Source organism: Triticum aestivum, chromosome 5D, assembly GCF_018294505.1.
Source record: "Triticum aestivum cultivar Chinese Spring chromosome 5D, IWGSC CS RefSeq v2.1, whole genome shotgun sequence".
In the NCBI taxonomy this organism is placed as follows: Eukaryota; Viridiplantae; Streptophyta; class Magnoliopsida; order Poales; family Poaceae; genus Triticum; species Triticum aestivum.
Window position 1 is genome coordinate 238,746,444 of NC_057808.1, and position 7,921 is coordinate 238,754,364.

A 7,921-nucleotide genomic window follows, 5' to 3' on the forward strand; every position below is an offset into this window, starting at 1 on the left:
GTCGTTGCCGGTTTTCTGTAAAAAAAACCTTCGTTTTTAAAAAAATCCTAGATCGGTTTTTTTTTGGTTTTATTATTTTACGAGCGTTCACTGAACCGTTCGTTTTAACGAACGCGTTCGTCGGTTTTTCTTTGTTAACGAACGTCCGTTATTTAACCGTTCGTCCGTTTTTCTTTTTCGTCGGATTTTTCTCGTTATTTTCTCAGATTCGATTTCTGATCGAATCTTCGATTCTGTTTAACTTCTCGCTCGTTTATCGGAATCAGGCGATTCAAGCGCCTAGAGTTTCGTCTCGAAATTCTCTTTCTGTTTAACCTACTCAAACAAGTTTTTGCTACAGTAAAATTTGACCTAGATCCAGATTAGCATACGAAGTTTCTTTCTTTCGCCGTTTGACTTTCGTTGCTTCTTTCGAGTTGATTCTTTTTGCAAACCGGAGTTCTTAAGTTGAACTTTCTGGTTGGATCTTTCATTCGAGTTTTACCTGTGCATTAGATGAGTACTGATTGTATGCTTGTTTGTTTGCGATAGAGTACCCGGAGTGTGCCGCTTGTTACTTCGAGTCGCTAGGTTTTGCGGATCATCAGCAAGGCAAGTAACACTTTGATCATATCCCGTTCATACCCAGTTTTATTGCATTAGATCTGTTTTCCTCAAACATTGCATGATTAGGATCTAATTAAATTGTGGGTATTGGGAAGTAGTTGAGGTAGAACCTATTACCTGTTTTCTATTCAAACCCTTGGGAGTTACTTCTACGTTGCTTTTATTATTGCTATGCTATGCTCGTAGACGTGGATTGGGTTTGAGTGAAATTCATGACACATGTGAGATTGTTAATTAATGGTTTACTTAAGGTGGCAACTTAAACTCACATCTGGGTGGATTGAGGTACCTGGGTATTCCAGGATTGCCTGTTTTTCTTTTGGACCGCCACCCAGGTTCAAGAGGATCATGAGATTATTCATGCTAGGAACTTCCGTGTGCAGCCGCAAGCTATTATGGGCTCTAGCATAGTTGACTAAGTTGTGTGAACTCTTACAGTGGTAGACTAGCAGATGTAGGGGAAAGTAGGTGTAACTGTCTACCCATACGTAAGGTGCAAACACTTCTGAAAGACTGTGTCTTGGTCATCCGTTACTCAAACACCATGTAGTGCGAGTAATCCAACGGAGGAGATCAAGTCTTGTGGGGAAAAGTGCACAAACCTCTGCAGAGTGTACAAACTAATCATGGTTAGCCGTGTCCCCGGTTATGGACAACTTGAGTATCTGGTACTTGGATTATCATGTGAATCCCAACACTATGTTACTTCTAATTAATTTTGTTGGGTTATTGATGACTTCTAATTGGGATTGAGATGCTGTCAACCATCTCAATGTTTCACAACCACCATGATAGTTAAATAAAATTTATTCCTGTGAAGTAGGATAAAATTGGCTTTTCGCAAAAACTGTAACCATAGAGCTTTCCACCAGCCATATATGCATGTAGTATAGCATTGTTATTCATTATTCTCTATGTGTTACATTGCTAGCATATTCTATGTGCTGACCCGTTTTCGGGCTGCAACGTTTCATGTTGCAGACTTTTCAGACGACGAGTAAGATGCCTTAGGTCGTGGTCTTATACTCAGTGATGCCGCTGGAGTTGATGGACTCACTTATCTTCCAAGTCTTCCGCTGTTATCGTTATTAGATGGCCTTAAGCCATGCTTATCATACTTAATCTCTTCGGAGATATTCGATGTAAATAAGTGTGTGATTGCCACTCTGTTATAAATCCTCCATTTGTACTGTGCGTGTCAGCATTACTGATCCAGGGATGACACTGGTGCACAGCAGCACAGACCATTTGAGGTCTGGTCGCTACAAAGTTGGTATCAGAGCACACGCTGACTATAGGACACGACCACTAATCTTAAGCCCTAGAAAGCTTCTCTCTTCTCATTTCTGACCCCTCTCCACTTTCTACTCTTTTAGGAATGGCGAATGCAAGGAGCAAGTTCATGCAACCGGATGAAGACACGCCGTTTGGTCGGCATTTGAAGGAAGTCACCAAGTACTTGAACATAGGAATACCAAGCATCACCGGAACCTACAACGCCACATTACCTGAAGAGGAGAGCTGGAAGATTCAAGTTATCATTCCAGGAAGGACGTTTGAGCCAGTTACTGAACCCATGAGATTGGTTTTCGAAGCAACAACTTGGAGTTTAGGGAAGAGCATGGCCGCACACATCGCCATGGGACGCATCGGAGAAGTCTACCACCAGGAGCTTAAGGATACAATTTATCAGATTTGTGGACGTCGAGACGCGCAATGGGAGATGATCAGAACCAAGAAGGATGGATCAATTGCAGCTTTCATCCAGGAGCAGAACCAACATATTCGACGCCAGGAGAATCAGATGTGCACGGACAAGGAAGAACTGAAGAAGGCATTAACGAAGATCAAGGAACTCCAAGGAGAACTCAAGGCTACACGCGAAGATTATTTGGAGGAAATCAACGCGCTGGTAGGGAAGATTGACGACCTGGAGAATAAGATTGGAGCATTCGTGGGAAATCCAGTGCCAAAAGCAGAAGTCGATGAATGCACTTGTCCGGATAATTACATCATCATCGACGACACCGACTCGGAACCAAGTGAAGACGAATGGATTGATGAAGCTGGAGTAGACATCATGGAGTCTTCAACGGATCAGAATTTTTAGTAGACCACCATATCAGTAGTAGTTTTCCCCCATTTAATAGTATAGTTCAAGCACTTTGTAACGCTAGTTAGATCGATTGTTTTGCCTTGTTTGGATTGATTGAGTGATATTGATTGAATTTGTCTCATGAGCATATGGGTAGTGTTTTCTCTCTAGACCTCATTCTGTTCTTAATTCTCATCTTTTCTAAACCTATCAGATGCCTCCGAGACGCGACACCGGATTTGTTTTCCCGCCAGAGATCACCCAGTTGATTCAGCAACAGAATGCCCTGATGCAAGTGTTAGTGCAGAACCAAGGCAACAATAACAACAACAACCCACCGCCACCACCACCTGTAGATCACTTAGCCCGTTTCTTAAGGCTAAACCCGCCGGTGTTTTCCAGTAGCACCGAGCCGATTGTTGCAGATGATTGGCTCCGCAAAGTTGGAAGGGAGTTGACCACTGCAGGATGCACAGATGCGGAAAGAGTGTGTTTTGCCGCACATCAGCTTGATGGACCCGCAGCATCATGGTGGGAGAATTATACAGCCACGCACCCTATTGACACTGTCACATGGGACCAGTTTCAGCAAGCTTTCCGTACAGCTCATGTTTCAGCAGGAGCTATGGCTATGAAGAAGCGTGAGTTTCGCAACCTACGCCAAGGAGGACGCACCGTAGGCCAGTATGTGGAGGATTTCAGTAAGTTAGCACATTATGCACCAGATGACGTTGCTACAGATGCAGCCAAGCAGGAGAAGTTTTTGGAAGGACTGAATGATGAGCTGAGTATGTAGTTGATGGTAGCAACCTTCAACAACTACCAGGAGCTGGTAGATAGAGCTCTCATGATTGAAGGGAAGCAACAGCAGATTGAAAACCGTAAGAGGAAGTATGGACAAGGGAAATATAACTCAGGAGCTCAGCAGAAGCCTCGTTTTACCCCGAAGCCGGGAGGACAGTTTCAGCATACCCATGGAGGAGGTAGCTCGCACAACCATAATGGCTCCAAGAATGGTAATGGGAATGGAGGAAGCAACGGACAGAACCGCACCAACCCATCTACCCCAGCCAAGAGGGACCTGAGCCAAGTCACTTGTTTTAAGTGCCAGAAGAATGGACATTATGCCAATGAATGTCCTGAAGCCCAAAATGGAAATGGCAATGGAAGCTCTGGGAAGAAGCCGAACCCGTTCAACAAAGGACATGTGAACCACGTGAGCGTGGAGGAGGTTGAAGCTCAGCCTGATGCAGTAATAGGTAAGTTTTTGGTTAAGTCATTTACTGCAACTGTTCTTTTCGATACTGGTGCATCGCATTCATACATATCAAGGGGATTCGTGAATAAGTTTAAGATGTCCACCAAAGTTCTCAGAAACCCTATGTTAGTAACCTCGCCAGGAGCAGAGTATATGGCCACCCAAGGATGTTTTCAGATACCATTGGCCATTGGTAGGCATGTTTTCCCCTCAGACCTCATTGTTTTGGAATCGCAAGGTTTGGGTGTGATTTTGGGAATGGATTGGCTATCGTTGTATGGAGGAAACATCGATTGTGCCAGCAAGACGATTTTGCTTACCACCCCGGAAGGAAAAAGGATCAAGTATGTATCCCGGCATATGCCGAAGAGGACTCAAGTGAATTCCTTATCAGGAGTTGTACAGGAGGAAGTACCAGTGGTGAAAGATTATCCGGATGTATTTCCAGAAGAGTTGCCAGGCATGCAACCGGATAGAGACATTGAGTTCTTGATTGAACTTTTGCCAGGCACAGGGCCAATATCTAAGAGACCGTACAGGATGCCCGCAAAGGATTTGGAGGAAATTAAGAAGCAGATCAAGGAGTTACTGGATAAAGGCTATATTCGCCCGAGTTCGTCACCTTGGGGATCACCAGTACTTCTAGTGGAGAAGAAAGATGGATCACTAAGGATGGTTGTTGATTACCGAGGATTGAATGAAGTGACCATCAAAAACAAGTACCCACTGCCGATGATCAATGATTTGTTTGACCGCCTGCAAGGAGCTAAGGTATTTTCCAAGATCGATCTACGATCAGGATACCATCAGTTAAAGATTCGAGAGCAGGATATACCTAAGACGGCATTTACCACCAGATATGGATTGTATGAGTATACCGTTATGTCATTTGGACTGACTAACGCACCGGCCTATTTCATGAACTTGATGAACAAAGTGTTTATGGAGTTTTTGGATAAGTTCGTCGTGGTGTTCATTGATGATATTTTAATCTTTTCCAAGGATGAAGAAGAGCATGAGGAGCATTTACGATTGGTACTTGAGAAGCTCAGAGAACATCAGTTATATGCCAAGTTCAGCAAATGTGAGTTTTGGTTGAAGGAAGTTGGATTCCTTGGACATGTTATTTCTGGAGAAGGAATAGCAGTAGACCCTGCCAAGGTTGACACCGTGACAAGTTGGGAATCACCCGCGACAGTTGGAGAAATCCGGAGTTTTCTTGGACTTGCAGGATACTACCGGAGGTTTATTGAGAATTTCTCAAGGATTGCTAAGCCCATGACTGAGCTATTGAAGAAGGACACCAAATTCAATTGGACTGAGGAATGTGAAGCTAGTTTCCAAGAGTTGAAGAAAAGATTGGTTACCTCACCAGTGTTGATTCTGCCAGATCAACGCAAGGATTATGAAGTTTATTGCGACGCTTCACGTCGAGGACTTGGAGCAGTGCTTATGCAGGAAGGAAGAGTTGTGTCGTATGCTTCACGACAACTTAAACCCCATGAGAAGAATTATGCTACGCATGATTTGGAATTAGCAGCCGTGGTGCATGCATTGAAGACATGGAGACATTTTCTCATCGGAAACCATTGTGAAGTGTACACGGATCACAAGAGTTTGAAGTACATTTTCACGCAGAAGGAGTTAAATCTCAGACAGAGGAGATGTTTGGAGCTCATCAAGGATTATGATTTGAGATTGCATTATCACCCTGGAAAGGCTAACGTAGTAGCAGACGCGTTGAGCCGCAAGAGTCATGTTAACACCCTCATGACCGGAGAGTTACCGCAGGAGTTAGCCGAGGACCTACGCGAGCTATGTTTGGAGATAGTCCCAAGAGGCTATTTAGCGACATTGGAGATTCAGTCTACCTTGATGGAAAGGATCAGAGAAGCTCAGAAGACAGACAAGGAGATTGAGGAGATAAAGGAGAAGATGAGCAAAGGAAAAGCCAAGGGATTTCGTGAGGATGAGCACGATACCTTATGGTTCGAGGACCGCGTATATGTGCCAAATGATCCGGAGATCAGGAAGTTGATTTTGCAAGAAGCCCATGATTCACCGTACTCGATTCACCCAGGGAATACCAAGATGTATTTGGATTTGAAGAATACTTTCTGGTGGACCGGAATGAAGAAGAATATTGCGGAGTATGTAGGAGTTGTGATGTATGTCAGAGAGTGAAGGCAGAGCATCAGAAGCCAGCAGGATTGCTACAGCCATTGCCGATACCCGAATGGAAGTGGGATAAAATAGGCATGGATTTTATCACAGGATTACCCAGGACTCGTTCAGGCTATGACTCGATATGGGTTGTAGTCGACCGTTTGACGAAAGTGGCTCATTTCATTCCAGTGAAAACCACTTACACCAGTGCTAAGTTGGCAAAGATATACATGACCAGGATCATATGTTTGCATGGAGTTCCGAGGACCATTGTATCAGACAGAGGAACCCAATTTACCTCGAAGTTTTGGAAGCAGTTACATGAAACGTTGGGAACCAGGCTGGAATTTAGTACAGCATTTCACCCACAGACAGATGGACAGACCGAGAGAGTCAACCAGATTTTGGAGGACATGTTGAGAGCATGTGCACTAGATTATGGATCTAGTTGGGACGACAATTTGCCATATGCGGAGTTTTCGTATAACAACAGTTACCAAACCAGTTTGAAGATGGCCCCTTTCGAAGCTTTGTACGAAAGGAGGTGTAGAACACCGTTGTTATGGGATGAAGTTGGAGATCGTCAGTTGTTTGGACCAGATTTGATTAAGGAGTCTGAACAGAAAGTGAGGTTGATTCGCGATAGGCTCAAGATAGCCCAGTCCAGGCAGAAGAGTTATGCTGATTCTAAACGAAAGGAGACAGTTCACGAAGTCGGAGACAGAGTGCATCTTTGAGTATCACCACTTCTAGGAGTGAAGCGCTTTGGAGTTAAAGGAAAGTTAGCGCCCCGTTTTATCGGACCATACAGAGTGTTGGAACGTATGGGAGAAGTTGCCTACAAGTTGGAATTGCCCGAAGGATTGTCTGGAGTTCATGATGTATTTCACGTTTCGCAGTTGAAGAAGTGCCACGCAGAGATGGCTGAGATACCGCTGAGAGATACTGTGCCACTGGAAGCGATTCAGTTGGAAAGTGATTTGACCTATGAGGAGAAGCCAGTTAAGATTCTCGAGTATGCCAGCCGAGTTACCCGCAGCAAGGTTATCAAGTTTTGCAAAGTTCAGTGGAGTCACCACACGGAAGACGAAGCCACCTGGGAGCGAGAGGAAGATCTACGGAAAAACCACTCCCACCTGTTTTCTAGCCAACCCGAATCTCGAGGGCGAGATTCATCTTAAGGGGGGTAGGTTTGTAACATCCCAAATTTTCAATTTGGAATGTTATACATAGATCATCATTGCATATCATGTTTTGTTGCATTTTGACAAAATCCTCAATAAATCCTAAGCAACTCAAGGACCCTCGGAGAGAGTTGGGGATTTTCTCGAATTTTCAAATTTGATTTTCAAATGAGGATTTGTGGTTTTAATTATTTTCCCTCCAGAAAAATATTTCATTTTAAATAAACGAGAGGAGAAAATATGACTTCTCCAAAACAATTTAAATACTGGAGGAAAAATGTTAAAACCATTATTTGGAATTTATTTGCAATTTTTATTGCATTAAAAATATTGCATGTTTTCAAAATATTTATTTTGGATTTTAAAAATGTTCACCCTATTCTAGATTTTCTAACTAGACGGGGAAAATATATTTCATATTTTTCTGATTTTTATTTATTTTTCTATGAATTATTTTCCGCGGAACTTATTTAAAAAAAACGCCCGCGCGCCGACTGGGCCAAAGGCCCAGCTGACGGCCCGCCTCGCGCCTTTCTCTTCCCGCACGGGAGCTCGCCGCCGCCATGACCGAATCCGGCCGCCGCACGCCTCCCCTCGCCCGACCCCTTCCCC